The following is a 27,287-nucleotide window of genomic DNA, read 5'->3' as shown; positions in this document are numbered from 1 at the left end:
GAGCGAGACTCTGCCTCAAAAAAAAAAAAAAAAAAAAAAAAGAAAGATCATTGAATTCTGTGTGAAAGTTACCATGCCCGGCCCCATGATCACATTAAAAAGAAATTCAAGTCCAATATCCAGAAAATAAAATGATATAGAAAAGTAACTTCAACCTTTACTGAAGACTTTCCAACAGGCAAAACTGAGAGGTGACAACATGCTAGCAGTCTTCACTCTCGGCACCTACTCGGCCTCAGAGTCCACTCTGGCAGCGCTTGAGGAGCCCTTCAGCCCGCCACGGCACTGTGGGAGCCCCTCTCTGTCCTGGCCGAGGCTGCAGCCAGCTCCCTCTGCTTTCCAGGAGGTATGGAGACAGAGGCGCGGGCGGGAACCAGGGATGCGCGCTGCGCTCGCTGGCCAGCGCCAGTTCCGAATACCCCAGCACTGCCGGAATTCTCACCGGGCCTCAGCTGCCTCCGCCCCGCGGGGCAGGGCTCGGGACCTGCAGCCCACCATGCCTGAGCCTCCCCCGACTCCTGGGCTCCTGCGCAGCCGGAGCCTCCCTGACACGCACCGCACACTGCACCACGGCGCCCGGTCCCATGACGGCCCAGGGGCGGAGGAGTGCTGACGCACAGTGCAGCACTGGTGGGCAGCTTCACCTGCAGCCCCTGTGTGGAATCCACTAGGTGAACCCAGCTGCGCTTCTGGGTCTAGTAGGGACTTGGAGAACCTTTATGTCTAGCTAAGGGATTATAAATACACCAATCAGTACTCTGTATCTAGCTAACCTAGTGGGGACTTGGAGAACTTTTGTGTCTAGCTCCACTTCTAGCTAAGGGTTTGTAAACGCACCAATCAGCACTATGTGTCTAGCTCAGGGTTTGTTAAACACCAATCAGTACTCTGTGTCTAGCTCAAGGTTTGTAAATACACCAATCAGTACTCTGTATCTGGCTAACCTAGTGGCAATTTGGAGAACTTTTCTAGCACTCTGTGTCTAGCTTAAGGATTGTAAACACACCAATCAGCACTCTGTGTCTAGCTCAGGGATTGTAAACGCACCAATCAGCACTCTGTAAAAATGGACCAGTCAGCTCTCTGTAAAACAGACCAATCAGCTCTCTGTAAAATAGACCAATCAGCAGGATATGGGTGGGGTCAGATAAGGGAATAAAAGCAGGCTGCTGGAGCCAGCAATGGCAACCTGCTGTGGTCATTTTCTACAGTGTGGGAGCTTTGTTTTTCTCACTCTGCAATAAATCTTGTTGCTGTTCACTGTTAGGGTGTGGACGGTGTTTATGAGCTGTAACACTCACTGTGAAGTTTTGTAGCTTAATTCTTGAGGCCTGTGAAACCACGAACCCACTGGGAGGAGTGAACAACCCTGGCCCTGGATGGGAGGAACGAACAACTCCTGATGTGCCGCCTTAAGAGCTGTGACACTCACTGCAGGTCTGCAGTTGCACTCCTGAGGCCAGTGAGACTGTGAACCCACCAGAAGAAAGAAACTACAAACACGTTGGAACATCAGAAGGAACAAACTTAAGACGCACCATTTTAAAGAACTATAACACTCAGCGCGAGGGTCTGCAGCTTCATTCTTGAAGTATGACTAAGAACCCACCAATTCCAGACACAACACCATCACAAAAAACTTAACTCTCCCATCTGTCACCCCCTAGTGCCAGCTACAGCATCAGCTGCTCACCCTCAAATCTCTCTCTCTCAAAAACTCCAGGTTGCCTTGGTTCCCTTTTAATGACCCTTTTCCCTTCTCACCCACTCTTCGATCTTTCTGATCTTTCTGATTTATTGAAGGGTATCATGTAATTTCTAATATAAATTAGCTTAGCTTTCCCAGTGCCCTCTTTCCTGTATTCATTACTCCAATCAGCTTGACAAATGCTCAAGAGATAAACAGGTCTACTCTGGAAATAGAGGCAGGGTGCCAGGCAGTGGCTAGTCATATGTCAATACATTTGAGCCATTACACAGACCTTTTTCCATCTGGTGTTACCTTACTGTGCAGCCTCATCTGTGATTCTCCACTCTCTCAAAACAGGCCCTGCTTGTGTACACCGCATACCTTTGCAAAAGCTGCTCTCTTGCCGGAAATGCCTGTTCCCGTCCTCTTAACCTGGCAAGACATTCAGTTCTTTACAACCCAGTTCTGATGTCACTTCCTTTTAGGCATTCCTCCGTCCCACTTGGCTGCGTTAATTCACTTCCTTCTCCAGAACTTTGCTGAACTCTGCACAGATCTCAATTACAACCCTTATAAAGCTGGGTTGTGGCCAGGTGCGGTGGCTCATGCCTGTAATCCCAGCACGCTTGTCTGTAGAAAATCCTGGGGAATCTACAAGAAAACTTTTAGAACTCACAAATGAGTTCCAGGGACCCAAGTCCTCAGTTTGGCCTTGGAGGGGTCCCTTTGTCTCCTGGCCCTGCTCCCCCTTTCCTGCGGCACTTCCTAGCACCCCTCCTGTGTGTGGCTCTTAGCAGCCGCAGGTAGAGCACCCACTTCCACGCTGCCTCCTTTCCCTCTCTGCTCCCTGCCTGGGTAGAGCCTTTGGAGAGCTTCTGTCTCATCTTCACCTCATCCCTAAAGTCCTTAAATAAGGGGCACATTTATCAAGGATAAGAGTTGGACCTGTGTGCTATCATTCAATCCCCACAGCAACCCTCGGAAGTGGGAACTATAATTATCACCCCCACTTTTCAGATGAGGCCCTGGGAACCTACACCCCTAGTCCAAGCTCACACAGTTATGAGGCCCACTGGGCTTGAAAGCAAGGGCTGCTGCCTGACTCCAACATCCAATTTCTTAACCTGAAAGTTGGAAAGAGAAGAGAGGCCCAATTCCAATGCTTCCTCCCTTAACTAGATGTATCTCTTCTTTCCCTGATCCAGACTCCAAGGCTGATAAGCTATCAGTGCATAGAGCTGACTCTACTGTGATCATTTATGTAGAGCTTTTCTCTCCCCTGTTTGGCTGGAAGATCCGTGGGAGCAGAGGCCCCATCTTATTCAGCTTTGTAGCCTCACATGCTAGAACTGCTTGGCACATGGTAGGCATGCACATTGCACGGCTTCAGAAGAGTGAAACGAGATGGTTGAGGGACAATACACTAAAGAGAACAAATGTGTGTTCCCTTTTGCATGCACAGGAGATATGGCCTCACTCATATTTGGGGTGTCAGGATGATGTGGCTGGAATGTATCATGGGGGAAGGCCATCCCCCTCCTTGCTGACAATGCCCTCCGTATCCCCTCAAGCCTGCAGAAGAGTTATCCTGGAGAGAAGAGCCCAGTCTTCAGGGCAGGGATTTTTGCACTCATCTTTGTTTACTGTGTGTTTGGCACAGTAAAAAATATTTGTTGAATGAATTTGCTGTGTGACTCTGAACACTTCTCTCAACTTCTGCAGGCCTCCTCTGTTAAACAAGGGGATTGCTCAAGATCGGGGATTTTGCAAACATTCCCCCTTCCCCCTTTTCTCGGTAGCACAACTACTGGTTTATGTGAACGTTTAGATAAGACAGATAGAAGCAGCTTGCTGCTGTAGCTGGAGTGGAGTGGTGGAACCCAGAGCCCTGTCTACCTGACTCCCCCTCTTTGCCCCAGACTCCCCAGAGGCCCCTCAGAGCAGCTTGAGAACAGTCAAGCTGGAGAAACTCTAAAGGGCCTTGAAATTCGGAGAGCTCTGTAAGGAGTGTCCACATATTTTTTTGAGACAGAGTCTCGCTCTGTCACCAGGCTGGAATGCAGTGGCAACATCTCAGCTCGCTGCAAGCTCCACCTCCTGGGTTCACAACATTATCCTGCCTCAGCCTCTCGAGTAGCTGGGACTACAGGTGCCCGCCACCATGCCCAGCTAATTTTTTTGTATTTTTAGTAGAGACGGGGTTTCACCATGTTAGCCAGGATGGTCTAGATCTCCTGACCTTGTGATCTGTCTGCCTCGGCCTCCCAAAGGGTTGGGATTACAGGCATGAGCCACTGTGCCTGGCCTTTTTTTGTTGTTGGGAACAAGCCCCCCAAAATCTGGCCATAAACTGGCCCTAAAACTGGCCACAAACAAAATCTCTGCAGCACTGTGACATGTTCATGATGGCCATAATGCCCAGGCTAGAAGATTGTGGGTTTACTGGAATGAGGGCAAGGAACACCTGGCCCACCCAGGGCAGAAAACCGCTTAAAGGCATTCTTAAGCGACAAACAATAGCATGAGCGATCTGTGCCTTAGGACATGCTCCTGCTGCAGTTAACTAGCCCAACCTATTCCTTTAATTTGGCCCATCCCTTCGTTTCCCATAAGGGATACTTTTAGTTAATTTGATATCTATAGAAACAATGCTAATGACTGGCTTGCTGTTAATCAATACATAGGTAAATCTCTGTTTGGGGCTCTCAGCTCTGAAGGCTGTGAGACCCTTGATTTCCCACTTTACACCTCTATATTTTTGTATGTATGTCTTTAATTCCTCTAGTGCTGCTGGGTTAGGGTCTCCCTGACCTAGCTGGTGTCAGCATTTTTTTTTTTTCTAAGATGGAGTCTCACTCTGTTGCCAGGCTGGAGTGCAGTGGCTCGATCTTGGCTCAGTGTAACCTCTGCCTCCCAGATTCAAGTGATTCTCCTGCCTCAGCCTCCTGAGTAGCTGGGACTATAGGCACACCACCACGTCCAGCTACTTTTTGTATTTTTAATAGAGATGGGGTTTCACCATGTTGGCCAGAATGGTCTTGATCTCTTGACCTTGTGATTCGCCCAACGTGGGCTCCCAAATTGCTAGGATTACAGGCATGTGCCACTGTGACCGGCTGGAGAGTCTGCATTTTAAAAGAGTGGCTCTGAAAAGAGAAAATCCTTTTCCATACATTTGGACAACTATTATTTAATGCGCTTCAATGGTGGAATGTAAGGGCCTTGATTAGGAGTGAGAGGGTGTAGTGTTGTCTTAGGATGGAGAGTTTATGTTTCCCTGGGTCTAGGGGGCCACTAGTTCTGCCTTACCACTTGTGCAAGTGGGCCCTGACGTGCAGCTTGCCAGCAGACACTCGGCCGCTGTACTTTCCTGTCAGCCTGCCATGTTCTTCTAAGTGGCTATCTGCTTCACTCCTACTTTTCCCCATTGATTTTTCCCTCCTCTTGTTTTCCAGAACTCCCAAAAACCTCCACTGGTTCTAAGCATTTTACATAGTGCTGTGAACTTGCTGGGGGAAGTTGAATAAGTGGATGTGTGATAGGCAAATCGCCCTAGATTTCGGTATTTTAGTTAAAATTCCACACAACACCTGGGATATATAATCACACAGGAACCACTTAGCTTCTTGTGAAAACAATCACAGAGTCTAGGAAATGGAAAAATAATCATAGTTTTCATAAATTGTTCCCATGAGGACCCGCTCAATGCTGGGAAGTTACAGCTGTGCACACTTCCAGCTGTGGCTGCACCCACCCTCACTCCCACCCTGTCCTGTGCCTCCTGCTACATTGCTGTTTACCCAGTTCCTCAACAGGTTCCTATACAGGCTGTAGGTGCTCAAGAGAGCTATTAAGTGACTATTGTTATCTAGCTGAGATGCTCCCCTGTACAATCCGAACAACTACACCATCACTGGAATAAAGGATTACTGGACTTTTAAAGAGAAACTGATATACTCATGTTCATAGCAGCATTATTTGCAATCACCAGAAGGTGGAAGCAACCCACATATCCATCAGCAGATGAATGGGGAAACAGGATGTGGTCCTCACACACCATGGAATATTTTTAAGCCTTAAAAAAGGAAGGGCATCTGGCACGTGGTACCACCTGGATGAACCTTGAGGACATTCTGCTAAGTAAAATATGACAATCGGAGAAAGAGAAATACGGCATGATTCTACTTATATAAAGTCCCTAGAGTCGTCAAATTCCTCGAGACAGAAAGTGGAATGGTGGCTGCCAGGGGCTGCGGGAAGGAGGAAAGAGGAGTTAGTGTTTAATGGGTACAGAATTTCAGTTTTGCAAGGTGAAGAGTTCTGGAGGTGGATGGTGGTGACGGGCACATGATTGTGTGGTTGTGAATGTAGTTAGTGTCACTGAACTGTGCACATAAAATGGTTAAAGTGGTAAGTGTTATGGGTAGATATAGGTATAGATATAGATTTATTTTTTTTGAGATGGAGTCTCGCACTGTTCCTCAGGCTGGAGTGCAGTGGCATGATCTCGGCTCACTGCAACCTCCGCCTCCCAGGTTCAAACGATTCTCCTGCTTCAGTCTGCCAAGTAGCTGGGATTACAGGTGCATGCCTCCATGCCTGGCTAATTTTTTTTGTATTTTAGTAGAGTCGAGGTTTCACCATTTGCCCAGGCTGGTCTTAAACTCCTGAGCCCAAGCAGTCCACCGGCCTTGGCCTCCCAAAGTGCTAGAATTATAGGCATGAGCCACCACGCCTGGCCCCGTGTTATGGATATTTTACCACAATTAAAAATAAATAACTAAATGAGAAACTTAACAGCTCCTTAAAGCACTTTGACAAGGTCTAATATTAGAGGATTTGTCAACTTAAGGGCATCTTAAAAAGAAATCCTCCTGGGAATTCATGGTAGACTGAATGGAGGTGTCTTGTGGTAGACAGCAGTGCATTGAGTTGTTACACTTTAAGTCAAATTTTCTTATAAACTCATATTCTCATGCCCAGATACTTCGGGAGCAGTGACTCACACTCTATTTAACATTTAACTTGATTTCTCCTCATCTCAGTTAAGGAATCGGGGATTGGTCTCTTTTATGCTCCTGGGGAAGCAGGATTCTGAATAAAACTGTCTCTGTGGTTGGTTTTCTTTTTTTTTTGTTATTGACATAGAACAATTGTAAAATTATGAAATGTAGCAAAATAATGTGTGCATTATTATTCTACTTACATAAAACAGATAAATGCAGGGGGAAAAAGTGGATCTTTGAGAGGTAGGCCACCCTTTCCTGGGGTTGCTATAATGAACCTCAATTTCTCTGTTCTTTAAGTTCAGCACAGTCCGATAAAGGAGGGCAAACAAGGTTTACAAGAGGCAGCCCAACAAGAAGGGTAAAACCAGCATGATCTTCCCTGCGCAGGATGACGGAAACCAATTTACTGTCTCAGCTGTGTGTCTAAGGCACATTTTCACCTGCTGGTGTGCATGGGCAGCCCTGCAGCTCCACACCTCCTCTTGCTAGTTGCTTACTGGAGTGACTGCAAGCTCTGCACCGGCAGCCTCATTCCTAAGCCCCTTGCGTACCAACAAACAGGACCCTCCACCTCAGTAGTACTGTTCTCACAGAGGACAGGGATTCTCAGGACAGTGATGAGGTAACCGGCCTCAGAGACAAGCAGCTTTACCAAGACTATACAGCAAGTCAGGGTTGGAGTTGATAGTGGTACTTGGGGTTTCTTAGACCCAGGTCCAATTCTTTTTGGAATCAAACAACTAACATTTATAGCAGGTACCCCAGGCCAGGCGTGGTGCTTGGGGATTGATAGGTATTATTTTATTAAAGTCCTACCATAATGCTAGGAGGTAATTACTATTACAATTACTTTTCCAGATTACTTTTACTGAGTCTCACAGAGCTTAAGTAATTTGCCAAAAGTCATGGAACTAACAAAAGGCAGAATCTGGATTTTAACCTTGGTCTGTGTGACTATCTGTTTGTGGACAATACTTCCTCCCTTCCTGTTTCAGAAGATTTTTGATAAAAAAAAAACAAGTTACCACAGTTAAAATAAATAAGAAAGAAACTAAACAGCTCCTTAAAGCATTTTGACAAGGTCTAACATTAAAGGATTTGTCAATTTAAGGACATCTTAGGAAGAAATCTTCCTGGGGATTCAGGGTAGACTGAATGGACGTGTCTTGCAGCAGACACCAGTGCATTAATTGAATTGTTACACATTAAATTAAAAAAAAATTTTTTTTGAAACAAAGTCTCAACTCTGTTGCCCAAGTTGGATTGCGGTGGCTCAATCTCGGTTCACTGCAACCTCCACCTCCCAGGTCCAAGCGATTCTCCTGCCTCAGCCTCCCAAGTAGCTGGAACTGCAGGCATGTGCCACCATTCCCGGTGAATTTTTGTATTTTTAGTAGAGATGGGAAGTTTCACTATGTTGGCCAGGCTGGTTTCGATCTCCTGACCTCGTGATCTGCCCACCTTGGCCTCCCAAAGTGCTGGGATTACAGGCGTGAGCCACAGCGCCCGGCCCATTTATTTAACTGTGATAAAATACCTACAGTATAACACTTACCATTTAAACCATTTTATATGCACAGTTCAATGATACTAACTACATTCACAACCACACAACCATGCACTCATCACCACCACCCATCTCCAGAATTCTTATAATAATCCGTTAATTCATGTGCTAGGTTTGTGTGGTTTTCTGGAGTCACTGCCCCCTGAGGTATTTAGGCATGGCAATATGAGTTTATAAGAAAATTTAGGCCAGGCGTGGTGGCTCACTCCTGTAATCCCAGCATTTTAAGAGGCCGAGGCAGGCAGATCACAAGGTCAGGAGTTTCAGACCAGCCTGGCCAACATAGTGAAACCCCGTCTCTACTAAAAATACAAAAAATGAGCTGGGCGTGGTGGCTTATGCCTGTAATCCCAGCTACTCAGAGGCTGAGGCAGGAGAATTGCTTGAACCTAAGAGGTGGAGGTTGCAGTGAGTCAAGATCACGCCACAGTGTTCCAGCCTGGGCAACAGAGCAAGACTCTGTCTCCAAAAATAAATAAATAAATAAGCAAATAAGTAAATAAGGCTGGGCACTGTGGCTCACACCTGTAATCCCAGCACTTTGGGAGGCTGAGGTGGGCAGATCACCTGAGGTCAGGAGTTTGAGACCAGCCTGGGCAACAGGGTAAAATCCTATCTCAGGAAAAATACAAAAAATTAGCTGGGCGTGGTGGCCCATGCCTATAATCCCAGCTACTCAGGAGACTGAGGCAGGAGAATCGCTTGAACTCGGGAGGTGGAGGCTGCAGTGAGCCGAGATCATGCCACTGCACTCCAGTCTGGGCAACCGAGCAAGACTTCATCTCAAGAACAAATAAATAAATGAGAAAGAGAACTTTGCTGTGTGCCCCTCATATGTGTCCTGTCCCATCCATGGCCCCCACAAGAAACTACTGTCCTGACTTTTAAGGAATTACTCTTGTGTCTTTTAATTTTTTTTTTTTTTTTTGAGATGGAGTCTCACTCTGTTGCCCAGGTTGGAGTGCAGTAGCACGATCTCAGCTCACTGCAACCTCTGCCTCCTGGGTTCAAGTTATTCTCCTGCCTCAGCCTCCTGAGTAGCTGGGACTACAGGCACCCACTACCACACCTGACTAATTATTTTTTGTATTTTTAGCAGAGACGGGGTTTCACCATATCGGCCAGGCCGGTCTCGAACTCCTGACCTTGTGATCCACCCACCTCGGCCTCCCAAAGTGCTGGGATTACAGGCATGAGCCACCGTGCCCGGCTTAAAATTGTTTTTTTCCTCAAATGTACATACCTAGATACTACATTCTTGACCATTTGAAAAATTTGCTGCCTTTCTCAGCTCACTGCAAGCTCCACCTCCTGGGTTTACGCCATTCTCCTGCCTCAGCCTCCTGAGTAGCTGGGACTACAGGCGCCCGCCACGTTGCCCAGCTAGTTTTTTGTATTTTTTAGTAGAGACGGGGTTTCACCGTGTTCGCCAGGATGGTCTCGATCTCCTGACCTCGTGATCCGCCCATCTCGGCCTCCCAAAGTGCTGGGATTACAGGCTTGAGCTACCGCGCCCGGCCCTGCCTTTTAATTCTTTTTAAATGTGTGGGTTCCTCATTCATCCTTTTACTTCGTTATACTTTTTCCTTGAAAGAATCTGGAAGTTTGACTGTTGCATCTCCCTTGGGCTGATGTTGCTGACTGCACACTTGAAGTTCTGTTCAACACACTGCTGTGTCCTGTGGTCGTCCTGAGAATTGCCAGCTGAATCCAGAGACTGGCTCAGGCTCAGGATTGATCCCTTTGGTCAGACTACAGGTGGGGCTTGGTTTCTCCATGTGGTATATAATGTCTGGTTGTCTCATTTTCTAATAATCTTAGCAGCTGTTATACTTAACACCTATATCTATTCCTCTGTTCCCTTAAAAATTAAAAAATGTTTTCTAATTGTGTAAAATATATATAATACGGAATTTACCATCTTAACCATTTTAAAGTGTACAGATCAGCAATGTTAAGTACATTCATATTGTTGTGCAATCAATCTCCAGAACTCTCTTTATCTTGTAAAACTGAAACTCTATATTAACTGAACACTTCACCATTTCCCCCTCCCCCAACCCCTAGCACCCACCATTCCACTTCCTTTTTCTTTTTTTTTGAGACCGAGTCTTGCTCTGTCACCCAAGCTGGAGTGCAGTGGCGCCATCTTGGCTCACTGCAACCTCCGCCTCCTGGGTTCAAGCGATTCTCCTGCCTCAGCTTCCTGAGTAGCTGAGATTACAGGCACCTGCCATCATGCCTGGCTAATTTTTGCATTTTTGTAGAGACACAGTTTCACTATGTTGGCCAGGCTGGTCTTGAGCTCCTGACCTCAGGTGATATGCCTGCCTTGGCCTCCCAAAGTGCTGGGATTACAGGTGTGAACCACTGCACCTCGCCCCACTTTGTTTTTCTTTCTGTTTTTTTGGGGGGTTTGTTTGTGTGTTTGTTTTTGGAGACGGAGTCTCTCTCTGTTGCCTGGGCTGGCGTGCAGTGGCATGATCTCAGCTCACTGTAACCTTCGCCTCCGGGGTTCAAGTAATTCTGCTGCCTCAGCCTCCTAAGTGGCTAGGACTACAGGCGCACGCTACCACGCCTGGCTAATTTTTTTGTATTTTTAGCAGAGATGGGGTTTCACCATGTTGCCCAGGCTGGTTTAGAACTCCTGAGCTCAGGCAATCCGCCCACCTCGGCCTCCCAAAGTGCTAGGATTACAGGTATGAGTCATCACACCCGGCTGTTTTTTTTTTTTTTTGAGGCAGAATCTAGCTCTGTCACCCAGGCTGGTATGCAGTGGTACAACCCTCGCTCCCTGCAACCTCCATCTCCTGGCTTCAAGTGATTCTCCTGCCCCAGCCTCCCAAGTAGCTGGTATTCCAGGCACATGCCAGCATGCCTGGTTAATTTTTTGTATTTTTAGTAGAGACAGGATTTCAGTATGTTACCCAGACTAGTCTTGAACTCTTGACCTCAAGAGATCCGCCTGCCTCAGCCTCTCAAAGTGCTCGGATTACAGGCGTGAGCCACCGCGCCTGGTCTCCACTTTCTGTCTCTATGAGTTTGAGTACTCCAGGGGCCTCATATGGGCAGATTCTTACACTACTTGTCCTTTTGTGACTGGCTGATTTCTCTTAGCATAATGTCCTCAGGTTTCATCCACGCTGTAGCATATCACAGGATTTCCTTTCTTTTTGTTGCTGAATAACATTTTATTGTATGAACACACCACATTTTGTGTACCCATTCATCCACTGAGGGACACTGGCTGCTTCCACTCTTTGGCTGCTGTGAATAATGCTGCTATGAACATGGGTGTATAGACGGGTCTTCAAGACCCTGCTTTCAATTCTTTTGGTATCTACTCAGAAACAGAATTGTTGGGTGGCATGATAATCCTATGTTTAATTTTTTGAGGAGCTGCCATACTGTTTCCCATAGTGGCTGCATTTTAGATTCTCATCCTTTATTCTCTTTTAATGTTCAATTCCACCGCTCACCACTCAGGGAGTGTTCAGTGCCCTCAGCTACCCATATTGGGATCCAAAAGGTAATGTTTCCTCTAATAGTTCCAAACTGGGAACTACATGCAAGTCCAGTAACAGGGGATCCATTAAGTGGTAGATCCCTAACATGGAATCCCAGGTAACCATTTAAAATTTTGTTGTGGAAGAGTATTTATGACATGAAAAGATGTCTCTAATACTTGTTTAAGTTAAAAAAAAAAGGAGGCTACAAAACAGAATGTATATGTGTAGGTAAATCCATAGTTTTGGTAAAAAGACAACTGTGTATTAGTAGGAAGAGCTGTCTTAACTCACTTTCACTTAACTGATTCACTGAATTAGCCAAAGTCCCTCACCCCTGCCACTTGTAAAACACAGCAACCCAACAGCTTTTGTTTTCACACCTTCTGCTCCCAACCATTCAGCTGTACAATGAGTAAGAGTCACCTTGGTCCCAAGTGAGTTGTTTCCAAACTTGTTTATTTCAGTTGTATTATACATGGTATATATTATATATGTCATGAATTCTACATGACACAAGAAGGTGAAATACGAGTGCAAAAAGGTCTCCATGGGAACAAAGTCAAATATTTGGAGAAGATGCCTTAAACAAGTGTTAGATTAGGGGTGGATAAGACAAGGGTAAAAGCCTGGGACACCACCTCTTGGAGAGGAACTATCTTTCTGAGTTATCACCCTGGAGCGTCAATTCTTGTCACCTTTATTGTCCTGAATTTTCACAGCTCTCCATGGTAAGTGATCAGCCACATTACACTCACCAAGTATGCAGAGTCAAGACACTATTTTTATTCTGTTGCAAACCTTCAGGTCAGCATATTATAGGTATCTATGGAATTCATTCCTGCAGTGGCAAACATGTGGCATTTGTCCTACGATTCTCCCATCCTAAACCCATGGCTGATGTCACGAACCCATCACCAGATTCTATCCTGGTAAATCCACACTGTAGTATCAGAACTCTCTGGTTAGCCACAACAAATCAACTGGAGCTGACATGTCATGTGACATGAAACCTATGCTGCCTCCCCAGCCTCCTCAGGTTATAGAAGGCTTTTAAAAAATCAGGGAGAAAATTAAACATATACAAAGTGTCCAAAGTCCTGGCCTCTGGGCCCCTGGCCTGAATATACTGTTTTGTATGTGGTAAGTATTCAGTGTTCATTGAATGAATGAATGAATGAGTGAATGAATGAATGAATACTTGGGGAATGCATGGTCTCCTGCTTTCCAAAGCCCATTCAGTCTTTCTCCCTCACATCATCCATCTTAGTTTCCCCTGACAGCTGTGCTTTGAATTTCCTCCCAGTCTACAGGACAGCAGAAGGCCATAGTGCCCAGAAATCCCACCATTACCGACGGGTTTCTTTTGGATGTAATATCCCATTTAGGGTTATTTGCAGGTACCCTCAAGACGAGAATCACAAACACCTAATAACTTCTGTCTATCTTCAGGAAGGTTGTGACACACCAACAAAATGATTCTCAGAAGACTGCATTACTAACTGCGAAGCACTCTGCCCCAAGAAGGGGGCTATAAATCAGACTTCTTGTTTTGTTTCACTGCTGTACAGCTTTTGGAAAGCACCAGCCAGCCTCTCTTCTTCCAGAAAGGAAAAAAATGCTTCCATCTCCTTATTCTGTTTCCCCTCCCCCTCTTGTTTTGCAGCCTCTGGAGTTCGGCGAACATATCTGATCTGTCCCTGAACATTCTATCTTCTGCCTCTTTGTTCGTGCTGTTCCATCTTCCCACACCACCCTTCCACACACCCCACACTGACACTCTGAGACCCTGCCCTGCCCCAGGCCCAGCTCAGATGCCACCCAGCAAGGAGCCTTCCCTCATTCCAACCACTTCGGCAGAAAGTCTATCTTCTCTCCACGTGACAGTCCTTTGTAAACACTTTTGATTTTCTTTAGCACATTCTACCTTATTTTGCTGGTCTAAAGTAGTAACAGTCCAGGGCGGCCAATGTTTATTGAAAGCTTTGAGTGTGCCAGTCACCATGTAACGGGCTTACATGCCATTGTCATTTGAATGTTTGCGTCTCTCCAAAATTCATTTTGGAGCTTTGGGAGGTGATTAGGCTATGAGGGCTCCACCCTCGTGAATGGGATTAATGCCCTTATAAGGGAGCCTCCAGAAAGCTGTCTGGCTCTTCCGTCTTTTCTGTCATATGAGAACACATTGTCCCTTCTATCTCTTCCATCACAGGAGGACACCCTAGATGGCACCACCTATGAGGAGGGAACCCTCCCCACACACTTAACCTGCTGGCACCTTGGTCTTGACTTTCTAGGCTTCAAAGGAAATAAATTTCTGTACTTTATAAATTACCCAGTCTCGGGTATTTTATTAAAACATACAAACAGACTTGTATTCTCTCCTTTATCTTGCAAACCTCTATAGCCATGTCCATTTTATTGAGGCTCAGAGATGCTAAGGAGCCCAAGGTCACACAGCTAGTAAGGAACAGGGCCAGGCATTCATTCATTAATGAATTCATTAATTAATTCATTCAATATTTACTTATTTATTAAAGGCCTATAATGTGCTAACCATAGTCTACATGTTGGGAAAATAACAGTAATCAAGTCAAAGTGCTTGTCCACAAGGAGCTACCATTCTAGCGGGAAGAAACATATCCTAAAGAAAAATACAAGTCAATAAATACTGTGTCAGGTGGTGATAAACGCTATGGGGAAGAAAGAGGGTTAGTGATAGCTTAAGTGGGTCTGCTGTTTATATAGGGTGGTCAAGGTGATCTGGCAACATTTCAGCAGAGATCCAAAGGAAGTGAGTCATGTAGAGATCTGCAGGAAAAAAAAAACATCAAAGGAGGTGGGAACAGCCTATGCAAAGGCCCTGGGGTGGGCACATCTTTGACATGTTAGAGAAGCAGGAAGGAGTTTAGTGTGGCTGGAGCTGAGTGAGTGAGGGGAGATAAACTGAGGTGACAGGGGTTAGATCATGGAGGGCCTTGTGGTTATGGCAGAAACTTTGGTTTTGCTTTTGATGAAACAGGGAGCCACTAAAGGATAACTCCCGGAACCCATGTCCTTAATTGCTATGCTATAATACTGATGGACCACACGAATGAATGGCGAAAGGTACTTGGGGACTTTTGCTCATTAAAACCAGCAGGATGGTGGCCAGAGAGTCTAGAAACAACCCATGGAAAGGCAAGATGTGAGTTAACAAGGAGGGCTAATTGGGAAGGGGGGAAGTGCCCATCGCCCTGGTTGCCAGGAGTCTCTGTGGCTCCCACGGCACAGGACTATGTGGGGCCCTGTGATGTGTGGGGCCCCAGTGGGTCCTCTACCTGGATTTGCAGAGTAGATTTTCCAGGCCTGCCCCAGATGGGTCTCAGCCCTTCCATGAAATATGTCCTTTTGCTAACAAGAGGCAGTGAGAAAAAGCCAATGTCTACAATGACTCACCAGAGAGAAATGAAAATTGTGCCCAGACTGGAAAATAACCCATCTGAAAGTGACACATTTGCCTCCAATATATATATATACACACATATATAAAGCTTTTTCTTTTCTTTTTCCTTCTCATTTGAAGGAAGGCAGAGCCTTCTCACATACACTGCCTCACAGCAGGAAAATCTACTCTGCAAACTTCTGAAATTCCTGTCCTTATTCCTGTCACAATTCTCTCAGAGGCAAAAGACATCGCATCTGGGGGGGTGGCCATCTGACAGCAGGACAGCAAGCGTGTGCCCTGGCATTCCCAGGACAATCCCAATAGCAAATATTCTTCTGATTGGCTGCCCCCACCCCGCCCGCCCCACTGCCAACTAACCAGCTATTCTCAAACTTGGGAGCGCATACGTTAAAATGCAGATTCCATAAAAAAGGATGAGTTTGTGTCCTTTGTAGGGACATGGATGCAGCTGGAAACCATCATTCTTAGCAAACTATCACAAGAACAGAAAACCAAACACCGCATGTTCTCACTCATAGGTGGGAACTGAACAATGAGATCACTTGGACTCGGGAAGGGGAACATCACACACTGGGGCCTATCATGGGGAGGGGGGAGGAGGGAGGGATTGCATTGGGGAGTTATACATGATATAAATGATGAATTGATGGGTGCTGACGAGTTGATGGGTGCAGCACACCAACATGGCATAAGTATACATATGTAACAAACCTGCACGTTATGCACATGTACCCTAGAACTTAAAGTATAATTAAAAAAAAAAAATGCAGATTCCAGGAACTCTGATTCGGGAGGTCTGGGAGGAAACCCGGACACTGCATTTTAGAGAATCTCCAATGAATCTGATGCAGGCTGTCTAAGATATACTTCCCCAAACCACAGGAATAGTCCCAGTAGTCCCAGCCTTCTGCATCTACACTTAAAGGTTGAAGTGATCCCAAACCTTTCTCAGACCACAGAGAGGCACATTTTAGCTCCTGGCAGAGGTCAGAATGCTCCTGGCCAAATAGGAGTTGTGGAGAATCTTGAAATCCCAGTCCTGGCCCCTGGCCATCCCAACTGTCTTCATTTATCTTCCTGACTTGAGCTTCCGGACTCTGCCCAGCACTTGCTCTCTGGGTCATAGCCAGGAGGGCCCTGGAGTCATCTCTAACTGCATGATGCTCTACTTATTGGATCCGGTGCTGGGGCATGTAGCTGCCCTGGGCCTTCGATACAAGCCATAGCTGGAGAGGGGGCCAGAACTTGTCTAAGCCTGTGATCATGAAGTATAATAGAAATGCCTAATTGTGATTATGAAACACCGTTTCACATCTTAATTTGTTGAAGCTACATGTTGACAGTAGGTACTCCCTTAGCAGGTGGAAACAAAAGGACCTCGCTCTATTATTACTGTTATTTACTGGAATAAGGAGCCACCAGATGCAGCTCTGGCTCACACCCCTTCCTCATGAATTACAAAGCTGGTCTGAGGGCCCTGTCAGTTGCTGGCTTTGGGCACCAACATTGCTATTTAAAATCTTCCTGTGGTGCACTCCACTTCGTTGAGATCTCTGCTCAGATGCCATCTTCCTTACCCACTGGTCTAAATGACTCTCTTCCACAGTGCCCCTCTCTTGTTATTTCTAACCTCTTAGCCTACTTTATTTTCCTTCAGAGCATCCACCACTATTTGAATTACAAATTGATTTGTTTGCTTGCTACTTTATCGTCTGCCTCAATCCATCTAGAAGGTAAGTTCTTTAAGAGCTATGATCTTGTCATGTCCAACACCGTATTTTGATGCCTTGCACATAACAGGCACTCAACTGATAGTTTCTGAACGAATCAATCAATGATAAATGAATGAATGTTACAACGCTCTGAGGGCCCTGGAGTCATCTCTAACTGCATGATGCTCTACTTATTGGATCTAGTGGTCTTTGGGGACTAAGCAGACACACAAAAAATAACAACAGCTGCTTTTTTTTTCTTTTGAGACAAGATCTTGCTCTGTTGCATAGGCTGGATGGAGTGCAGTGGTGCAATCTTGGTTCACTGCAACCTCTGCGTCCCAGGCTCAAGCAATCCTCCCGCCTTGGCCTCCCCAGTAGCTGGGACTGTGAATGTGCACCACCACACCTGACTAATTTATGTATTTTTTGGTAGAGATGGAGTTTCACCACGTTGCCCAGGCTGGCCTCAAACACCTAGGCTCAAATGATCCGCCCACCCTGGGCTCCCAGGGTTCTGGGATTACAGATGTGAGCCACTGTACCCGGCCAATAGCTGCTTTTATTTAGTGCTTACTGGGTGTACTGGGTGTACACACCATCTCATTTTATCCTCAGAGTAGTTTTGCAAGGTTGGGATTATTAACCTCAATTTAAAATTTTTCATTTTTTGGAGACAGGGTCTCGTTTTGTCACCCAGGCTGGAGTACAGTGGCACATTCAATAATTCACTGCAGCCTCGACCTCCTGGGCTCAAGCAATTCTCCCATCTCAGCGTCCCGAGTAGCTGGGACCACAGGCACACACCACCAAGCCCAACTATTTTTTGTATCTTTTTTGGTAGAGGCAGAGTTTCATCATGTTGCCCAGGCTGCCCTGAACTCTTGGGCTCAAGTGGTCTGCCTGCCTCAGTCTGCCAAAGTGCCGGGATTACAGGCATGAGCCACTGCACGTGGCCCTATTAACTCCACATAAGAGATGTAAAAACCAATGACAAAGTCACCCAGCCAGTAAGGGAAGAAGTGGAATTCAAACTTAAGTCATCTAATGCCAAAGTCTTCACTGTGTCTCATGACAACTGCATTTGATGTAATCTACCGTATGTTGACACTGGGATAGGATCCAGAGACAAGCAAGACAAGGCCCTTAACCCCAGAAGTTCAGGGTCTATCTGGGCAGTGTAGCAGAATAAGGATGAGCAACCAGTTAGAATTCACCTCCACATCTGAGCCTCATCCTTTACTAGCTGAGCCTCAGCTCCCTCCTCTATAAAATGGAGTACTAATTCACCAAAATAATGGAGTAATAAGTCACCAGTCCTTTGCTATGTGAGGACACAGCAAGAAGGTAGCCCCTTGCAAGCCAGAAGAGGCCCCGCACCAGAGCCTGGCCACAGTGGCACCCTGATCTCAGACTCCCAACCACCAGACTGGTAAGAAATCAATGTTTGCTGTTAAGGCCGCCCAGTCCATGATATTTTGTTATATAAGCAGCCTGCACTAAAACAGTAGTGACTCTGGAAGTTAGGTCTACTAGCCAAACACTGTGAACCACTGATATATTTAATTCCATCACACAGATCAGAAGTAGGTAGTTTTATTATCACACTAAAGGTACAAAGAAAAGTGTCAAGAATCTCTAGGCAATTAAAAATTAGCATCACAATCTAGGTGCGGTGGCTCATGCCCATAATACCCAGATCCCTAAACAGGAGGATCACTTGAGGCCAGGAGTTCAAGATCAGCCTGGGCAATAGAGCAAGAACCTACCTCTACAAAAAATATAAAAATTAGTCAGGCATAGTGGCATAAGCCTGTAGTCCCTGCTACTTGGGAGGCTAAGGTGGGAGGATTGCTTGAGCCCAGACATTTGAGACTATAGTGAGCTATGATCACACTACTGTACTCTAGCCTGGGCAGCAGAGCAAGACTCTTAAAAAAATTATCATCACAAGCCGGACACGGTGGCTCACCCCCGTAATCCCAGCACTTTGCGAGGCTGAGGTAGGTGGATCACGAAGTCAGGAGATCGAGACCATCCTGGCTAACACGGTAAAACCCCGTCTCTACTAAAAAATACAAAAAAAATTAGCCAAGCTTGGTGGCGGACGCCTGTAGTCCCAGTTACTCGGGAGGCTGAGGCAGGAGAATGGCACGAACCCAGGAGGCAGAGCTTGCAGTGAGCCAAGATCGCGCCACTGCACTCCAGCCTGGGGGACAGAGCAAGACTCTGTCTCAAAAAAAAAAAAAAAAAAAAAAAAAAAAATTACCATCACAAATCAATTATTTTCAAATCTCTCTGTTAATAAGTATTTCCTGATTGGGCTGTTTAGATTTTAGCATCTACATGGGCAATACAAGGCAGGTGAGGGTGAAGGAAACTGGCATCTCATAGCTGGGGTGATGCAAATTATTGCTCTCTGTGGGCAGTTTTGTAGCTTTTACTCAAAATCTTTAAAATGTACATATTCTTTGGCTCTGCAATTCTACTTTGGAGAATCTTTCATCCCACAGGGTACAAAAAGATGTTCATCATAGTGTTGTTTTTATTATTGGAAAATGGGATGCAATACAAACAGCAGTCATTATGGGACTGGTCCATGTTGGCACACAAGAACACTGGGATGGTATGCAACGATTAATAATCATGGGGCTGGCCAGGCACAGTGGCTTACGCCTGTAATCCCAGCACTTTGGGAGGCCGAGGCAGGCGGATCACCTGAGGTCAGGAGTTCGAGACCAGTCTCAACATGGAGAAACCCCGTCTGTACTAAAAATACAAAATTAGCCAGGCATGGTGGTGCATGCCTGTAATCCCAGCTACTCGGGAGGCTGAGGCAGGAGAATTGTTTGAACCTGGCAGGCGGAGGTTGCGGTGAGTCAAGATCACGCCATTGCACTCCAGCCTGGGCAACAAGAGCGAAACTCCATCTCAAAATAATAATAATAATAATAATAATAATAATCGTGTGACTTTCTCTGCTGATATGGGAAGGTGTCCATAATAGTCAAATTAAGAAGATGACAAAATGATACATAATCATATTTCTGTAACATTTTATGTATGGGTGTGTATGCTTGCAGAAAAGTCTACAAAAATTGTAGATTGTTCACTGCGACTTTATCATAGTAGAAGGATTTCAAGTGAAATTTTTTCAAACTTTTGATTTAACAGATAGTATTGTGTTAGGAAGCTAAGCAAAAAAAAAAAAAAACCAAAAAACAAAAAATGAAAAAACCAAAAAACAAAACTGGAGTGGTCAGGCGTGGTGGCTCATGTCTGTAATTCCAGCACTTTGGGAGGCCAAGGCAGGTGGACTGCTTGAGCTCAGGAGTTGGAGACCAACCTGGCCAACATGGCGAAACTCTGTCTCTACAAAAAAATATAAAAATTAGCTGGGCGTGGGGGTGCATGTCTGGAATTTCAGCTGCCTGGGAGGCTGAGGCACAAGACTCACTAGAACCCGGGAGGCAGAGGTCGCAGTGAGCCAAAAGTGCGCCACTGCACTCCAGCCTGAGACAGAACGAGATCCTGTCTCAAAAAAGAAAAAAGGAAAAACTGGAGCCAATCTAAAATTGTTTTAAAGAAAAGTGTTGAGGAAATAATAGAACAGGCAGGAAAGAGACGTGACAAAATGGCGAAGGGGAGTGTGAAAGTTTGGCAAACACAGTTTTCAATTCTTCATCCTGCTCTTGTGTGGAAAGACTGTCTGCTCTTGCTTCTAAGTGATAAACCTCTTAGTGGGAAAACCTCTTCCTTTTATTTAACCTTTGACCCCGTTTTGGTGGTCCATGACGCCCGCCCTTCCTGACAAATGTCAGGGCATGGGCCAGACAGGCCGGCTGGGTACATGGGGATGCCCACTCCTCTCCCTTGATCCTGCAGTGGCTCCCTAGGGCCTCCAAGTAGGGGGAGCAGTTCTGTTGATGGAGGGGTCACTATGTACAAAGACTGAGCTGAAATACCTTGCACACCTTCTCACAATCATCCTAGGAGGGAAGCCTTTTGATTGCCCCCATTTTATTGAAAAAGAAACTAAGGCTTACAGAGATCAAGGGTCTTGTCCAAGATCACACAGCAAGTAAGTGAAGGAGTTCATGCTCCAGTTCAGGTCAGCCTCTTTATTTTTATTTTTATTTTTTTTGAGACGGAGTCTCGCTCTGTCGCCCTGGCTGGAGTGCAGTGGCACAATCTCAGCTCACTGCAAGCTCTGCCTTCCAGGTTCACACCATTCTCCTGCCTCAGCCTCCCGAGCAGCTGGGACTACAGGCGCCCACCATCACGCCTGGCTAATTTTTTGTATTTTTCTTTTTTTTTTAGCAGAGACGGGGTTTCACTATGTTAGCCAGGATTGTCTGGATCTCCTGACCTTGTGTTCCACCCGCCTCGGCCTCCCAAAGTGCTGGGATTATAGGCATGAGACACCGTGCCCAGCCCAGGTCAGCCTCTTTCTAGGACCCACCACTCTGAACCTCTAGTAAGTTCTGCCTGACCTGACTTTCAAGGCTCAGCATGACCTGGCTTCTGTCTACCTTTCCCGCCTTCCCCTCCCACTGTAGCCCCCTGCCCACCATCAACCCCCAGGCCCCAAACTTCAATACACCCCAGTATCTCACACCTCCGTGCCACTGCACCTGCTGAGTCCCCCCTGAAGCCCGTTCTACTGCAAATCTCCAGAGACTTCCATCCGTCCTTCAACTCTCAGGCCGAGTGTGCCCTTCTCTGTAATCCCTCCTTCCTTGACTCCGCCCTGAGAAGACAAAAGCCCTCCTCAGACCTTCCCACACTCCTCCTCCAGCTTCCCCCTCCTCAGCTCTCCCACCCTGTTCTGTCATTGACCTTCCCTTGTCTGTCCCTTTCCACAGGTCCTTGTGCCCTTCGAGGGTGCAGACAGTGGTCTCTGCATCTCCTCTGCTCCACATGCCAGGCGCAGGTACCTGGAGCTACAGAAGAGGTTGAATAGAAGGCTTAACAATGAGTTTGGAAGTCAGGCACAGAGAGTTTGACTTCCAGGGGCACCCTTTGCTAGCTGTATGACCCCGGCAAGTCACTCTTCCTCTCTGCGCCTCAGTCGCTGCATCTATAAATTCTTGTAAGGATGAAATTACATAATTATAGGTAAAGCACCTGGCACAGTGAACAGTCCGTAAATCTTAGTTATAATAACAATAATGTCAGTTAAATAACTTACTTAGAAACAAAACTGGCCACTGAAGTGGAGGGGCAGTGAAGAAGTAGAGTCAAGTGCTGGGAGGAAGTCCAGGCTGGCAGGCCAACTTTGGTATACAAAGATGTGAAAACAGGCTTGGTGTGGTAGCTCACATCTGTAATCCCAGAACTTCAGGAGGCTGAAGCAGGCAAATTACCTGAGGTCAGGAGTTTGAGACCAGCCTGGCCAACATGGCGAAACTCTACCAAAAATACAAAAATTAGCCAGGTGTCGTAGCGTGTGCCTGTAATCCCAACTACTCGGGAGGCTGAGGCAGGAGAATCACTTGAACCTGGGAGGCAGAAGTTGAAGTGGGCCGAGATTCCACCATTGCACTCCAGCCTGGGGGAACCTGTCTCAAAACAAAAAAACAAAAAAACAAAGATGTGAAAACAGCCAGCCACCAGGTGGCAATCCGTGCAAGAGGCCAGCTGCCAGGTATGCCCCAGCTTCAAGCCAGACAGACCTCAGGGACAGGGCATCCAGGGCCCGGGGAAGGTCCAGCCCCAAATGGCAGCCATCTGGTAGCAGCAAAAGAAAACTTGTGGGCTGGGCACGGTGGCTCATGCCTGTATCCCAGCACTTTGGGAGGCCGAGGCAGGCGGATCACAAGGTCAGGAGTTCGAGACCAGCCTGGCCAATATGGTGAAATCCCGTCTCTACTAAAAATACAAAAATTAGCTGGGTGTGGTGACCCACGTCTGTAGTCCCAGCTACTCAAGAGGCTGAGGCAGAAGAATCACTTGAATCTGGGAGGCGGAGGTTGCAGTGAGCCGAGATCGTGCCACTGCACTCCAGCCTGGGCAACAGAACGACACTCTGTCTCAAAAAAAAAAAAGAAAACCTGTGAACCTGGGGGCTGGGGAACAGAGCTCTTGCCCATGCGAAACATGGGGTGCTGGGAGAGCTCATGAAAATGTCCATCATGGCCGGGCGCGGTGGCTCAAGCCTGTAATCCCAGCACTTTGGGAGGCAGAGACGGGCGGATCACGAGATCAGGAGATGGAGACCATCCTGGCGAACACGGTGAAACCCCGTCTCTACTAAAAAAATACAAAAAACTAGCCGGGCGAGGTGGTGGCCGCCTGTACTCCCAGCTACTCGGGAGGCTGAGGCAGGAGAATGGCATAAACTCGGGAGGCGGAACTTGCAGTGAGCCAAGATCGCGCCACTGCACTCCAGCCTGGGCGACAGAGCGAGACTCCGTCTCAAAAAAAAAAAAAAAAAAAAAAAAGAAAATGTCCATCATTCATGTGCCATGCACTTGCTGAGTGCTTCCCATGCATAATTCCATTTCATCCTCATGGCAGCCTTTCTCAGTTGATGTTGTTATCCCATTTCAGAGAGGAGTAAACTGAGGCCCAGAGAAGTTAAGAAACTTGCCCAAGGACATACAGCTAGTGAGTGGTGGAGCTGGGATTTGAACCCAGTCTGGTTCCAGATAACTGCTTCAGGCCCTCCTGCCCATATCAAGGGACCAGGGCAAGGCAGAACCTACAGGTGGGACTCCAGGGGTCCAGAGCTGGATGATCTCCACACAGGGGATCACGTGACACAAGCAGTTTCCGTACAATACGTTCTATTTAGGGTGGGTTGTCCTTCTCCAGAAGGAAGAATTTCTCCCTGGAGACTGGCCAGATGCAGCCTGGTGGGTGGCAGTGCATACATTCCCATCTCCTCAGACCTACCTAACAAGAACAGCCGTGCTGATGAGAGTCCTGTGTCACTGGCAAAATTGCTTCCAAATTGCCTTCTTCATTAACTGTGCAAATCTGCATCTTAATTAGGCTTAATGGAATACAATTACCAGACCCCATGTTTCTCTCTCTGATTTCAAGCAAGGATGCCACGGAGACAGGCCAGAAGCCAAAAACGTGGGACTGGAGGGAGCCTGGTTGGGCTCTCCCTGCAGGAAAGCTCGCATCTGGGAAAGGAGGGGCTGGGCGCTACCCACTGGGGACTGCACCTGGTGCTTCCAGGCTCCTGAGCTGGGGAGACCATGGGATTTAGAATCGAGCTTTGGGAAGCCTGCCTCTGTCTCTGACCAGTGGAGGACTGTCTCTCTCTGAGCCTCTGTTTTCTCATTTGTAAAATGGTGATGGTGATAACATTTACTATGGGGTAGCTACAGGGATCAAAGGTGATCGAATGTGTGTTAGCACCTGGTATAGCACCTAACACATAGTTTGTTCTCTTTCTCCATGCCCTCCCTTTTTGAGGCCCACGAGGTTGTGCAGAGCTGATCCCGGCCCTCCCCTCTGGTGATTCAGTGAGCGTCGGCTTATTTCATCCTCCCTTCCATGCTCTGGTCCTACACAGTTCTGAGTCCTGGAAGGCTCTAAGCTCCTTCCTGTCTTGTGGGCTTTGCAAGTGCTATTCCCTCTGCTTGGAACACCTGGCCTCTGGTTAGTATCTACTCATCCTTCCAATCTCAGCTCAAATAGTACCTTCTCCAGGAAGCCTTCCCTAGCCCCAGAATAAACTCTCCTAACATCATTTATCTATGGGATTATTTAATATGTGTCCCTCTCTCTCCCACAGACAGTAAGCTCCATGAGTGCAGGGAACACTTCTATTGCATTCTCTGTTGCATCTCCAGCTCCTGGTTCAGGGCTTATCACATAGTAGGTCCTCCATTCATGTCTGTTTAATGGCTGGCTATGAACATCCCAGTGAGCCTCAGTGAATGTCAAGCGGGAGCCATAATCTCATCCTTATGGTGCTGTGAAATCATTAAACGATTTTTGGCACACAGTAGGTGTTTGATGAATGAGATACGTATTCTCCCATTCCTTTCCATTAAGGAAAAGTTAGAAGGAGGCATATAGGTAGCTTAAAGGACAGCATGTTCATGGATAGGAACCCCCAATATTGTCTAGATGTCAGTTTTTACCAACTTGATTTATAGATTTAATGCAACCCCATCAACATTCCAGCAAGTTATTTTGTGGATATAAGCAAACTGATTCTAAAGTTTATATGGAGAGCAAAAGACCCAGAATAACCAACACAATATTGAAGGAGAAGAGCAAAGTTGGCAGACTGACACTTCCTAACTTTAAGACTTACTATAAAGCTATAATAACTAAAATGGTATGGTATTGGTGAAAGAATAAATAGAGCAATGGAACAGAATCCAGAATCTAGAGATAAATCTACACAAATATAGTCAAGTTGTTTTTGACAAAGGGGCAAAGTCAATACAGTGGAGAAAAATTCTTTTCAGCAAATGGTGCTGGAACAACTGGACATCCACACACAAAAAAGTAAATCTAGACACAGACCTTACACCCTTCAGACAAAGTAACTCAAAATGGACCATAAGCCTAAGCATAAAACCAAAACTATAAAACTCCTAGAAGATAACACAAGAAAAAACCTAGATGACATTGGGTTGGCAATGACTTTTTAGATACAATACCAAAGGCATGCTCCTTGAAAGAAATAATTAATTGAGAAGCCGGAATGCAAAATGGTACAGTCATTTTGGAAGACAGTTTGGCCTTTCTCACAAAACTAAATATACTCTTACCATTCCATCCAGCAACTGTACTCCTTGGTGTTTCCCCAAGAGCTGAAAACTTGTGTCTACACAAAAATCTGCACACGGGTGTTTAAAGCAGCTTTATTTATAATTGCCAAAGCTTGGAGGCAACTAAGATGTCCTTCAGTAAATGAATGAGTAAATTATGATTCATCCAGATGATGGGATATTATTCAATGTTAAAAATAAATAAGCTATCAAGCCATGGGAAGAGATGGAGGAAACTGAAATGCATACTATTAAGTGAAAGAAGCCCATCTGAAAACGCTACACACTACACTACATGGTTCCAACTGTATGGTGTCCTGGAAAAGGCAAAACTTCGGAAACAGTAAAAAGATCAATGGTTAGCAGGGTTTGGGCAGGGGAAGGGATGAATAGGCAGATCACAGATGATTCTTAGGGGAGTAAAAAATGCACGATATTAGAATGGTGGGTACATATTATCCATTTGTCCAAACCCACAGAAAGTGCAACATTAAGAGCCAGCCCTCATGGAAACTGTGACTCTGGGTGACAATGATGCTCATGTAGGCTCATCCATGGCAACAAATGCACCACTCTGTGGGGATGTCGACAGCGTAGGGGACTGTGCATATGTGAGGACAGAGGGTACATGTAAATCTCTATACTTTCAGCACAATTTTGCTGTGAACCTAAGACTGCTTGAAGAAAAATAAAGTCTTTGTAAAACAAAACAAAACACCTTGGCTAGGGGATGGAGGAGGGTGGGGGCCGGGAGGTCAATACCACATAGGGTCAGGATGCTAAAACCTGAAAGAAGTCTTAGAAATTATCTAGTTAAAGTGGTTCCCAAAAAAAGGTTCCTTTTATTTTTATTTATTTATTTATTTATTTTTTGAGATAGAGTCTAGCTCTGTCACCCAGGCTGCAGTGCAGTGGTGTGATCCTGGCTCACTGCAACCTCTGCCTCTTGGGTTCAAGTGATTCTCCTGCCTCAGCCTCCAGAGCAGCTGGGATTACAAGGCGCTCACCACCAAGCCGAGCTAATTTTTGTATTTTTTGTAGAGAAGGGGTTTGTTATGTTGCCCAGGCTGGTCTCGAACTCCTGACCTCAGATGATCTGCTCCCCCTTGGCCTCCCAAAGTGTTGGGATTACAGGCGTGAGCTACAGCGGCCAGCCTCAAAGGTTCCTTTTAATCTTTCCTTTTATTAGAAATTAGAAATAACTTTATCTACCGCAAAACTCAACTGCATGTATTAAGGAAGAATCCACTTTCCCCACCTCTGAATTACTCCAAGACCTCCAGCTCTTCAGTCCTGGTGCCTGTCCCTGGTGAGGGGGAGTACATCGAGATGGCCAGCCCAGGCAATTCGGCAAAACAGGAGGCTCCTAGGGCAACACTGCCCCAGGCCTGGGCGGCAGACAAACGATTTCCTTTAACTTCTCGGAAATGTTAACAATAGCCTGGACTTCACCGAGAGGGGCAAGGTCCCCGCTTTTATTTTTCTGAGCTGGACATACTTCCTGTGAGCTGCTCAGCAGGCACATGACAAGGCCTAGACACCGGAGCTTTCTTCCTGGGCAGGTCTCCCTCAAGGGTGTGGCAACAGCCCTGGCGACACCTGGAATTTTCAGAC

General features: G+C 46.3%; 1 protein-coding gene across 2 annotated transcripts in view; it reads right to left on the bottom strand.

The window, feature by feature from the left end:
• Nucleotides 1-27,287, bottom strand: part of HRH1 (histamine receptor H1) — a 113,226-nt gene that overhangs the window by 36,310 nt on the left and 49,629 nt on the right. The window contains exon 1 of one of the 2 annotated variants that reach the window (XM_033210682.1): nucleotides 2,003-2,119. The exons of the other annotated variant lie outside the window; for it this stretch is intronic. The gene's annotated coding sequence lies outside the window, so the exon portion shown is untranslated. Of the gene's footprint in view, nucleotides 1-2,002; nucleotides 2,120-27,287 lie in introns of those variants that run through there. 2 annotated transcript variants of the gene reach the window in all.

Source organism: Trachypithecus francoisi, unplaced genomic scaffold, assembly GCF_009764315.1.
Source record: "Trachypithecus francoisi isolate TF-2019V2 unplaced genomic scaffold, Tfra_2.0 Lachesis_group0, whole genome shotgun sequence".
NCBI classification, from domain to species: domain Eukaryota; kingdom Metazoa; phylum Chordata; class Mammalia; order Primates; family Cercopithecidae; genus Trachypithecus; species Trachypithecus francoisi.
Note: the sequence above shows the minus strand (reverse complement) of the source record. Positions and strands in the feature narration are given on the sequence as shown.